The sequence below is a fragment of the Triticum dicoccoides genome, chromosome 7B (genome assembly GCF_002162155.2).
Source record: "Triticum dicoccoides isolate Atlit2015 ecotype Zavitan chromosome 7B, WEW_v2.0, whole genome shotgun sequence".
Classification (NCBI taxonomy): Eukaryota; Viridiplantae; Streptophyta; class Magnoliopsida; order Poales; family Poaceae; genus Triticum; species Triticum dicoccoides.
Window position 1 is genome coordinate 672,949,039 of NC_041393.1, and position 788 is coordinate 672,949,826.

A 788-nucleotide genomic window follows, 5' to 3' on the forward strand; every position below is an offset into this window, starting at 1 on the left:
AATTGTGCTGCTAAAACAAAGTTCTTGATATGAGCTACCTATAATCATCTAGCGCGGCTTATATAATTTTTTGACAGTAAGACTCATGGCACAGAATAGATCTAATACCTCTGTTTGGACAAGAAGCAATAGAGAATTAATTTGCTAGATTTGAAAAGCACAACCCGGTATTTTAGTGTTTGGTGAATTGATAGCATCATCACAAACACCATACAGATAGAGGTTTTTTGTCTAATTAGTCAATTAACAACATACATGAACAGATACACTGGGTGAAGTATGTGTGCATCACCCCTCTATCTAATACTCATCGCAAGCACCAAAATAAATTATCTTAGTTTTGTACAGAAATCCCAACTGATGAAGCGAGGATAAATTCCAAAAGCCAGTGTTGGCAGGAACTCCTAAACCACTAACCTGAAAAAAAGCATATTCATATAGAGATGAGAGCCGAAAAACCCTTGGTCAAAATCAGTAGCAAAACTGTACAAGTACCTCTTTTCCAACGTAATAACACAACCATCACCTTTTGGAATTGATAAATAACGCATGCAAGATTTCACATTTGGAAAGGACCATTGGCCTAACACAGGTTGATTTTGTGCATCTTAGTCTTCCTATAATAGCTAAAAAAGGGTCAAATGTTGATCTATCGCTGCAAAAGGAACGTGGTTCTTCTATGATACTCAAAAACTCAAGACCTCAGTTGTGGCTATCCACAAATAATAAGTTTTGGGCCATAAATAAATAGAATGTAGTGTTTATCATGTGAAATGGCAAGTGGAAGT

The 788-nt window shown here is 36.2% G+C and overlaps 1 long non-coding RNA gene across 1 annotated transcript in view; it reads right to left on the bottom strand.

The window, feature by feature from the left end:
• Positions 1 to 306: 306 nt before the first annotated feature.
• Positions 307 to 788, bottom strand: part of LOC119335654 — a 3,202-nt gene continuing 2,720 nt past the window's right edge. Inside the window, exon 7 of the long non-coding RNA XR_005161950.1 lies at positions 307 to 417. This is a non-coding gene — a long non-coding RNA (uncharacterized LOC119335654). The remainder of the gene's footprint in view (positions 418 to 788) is intronic.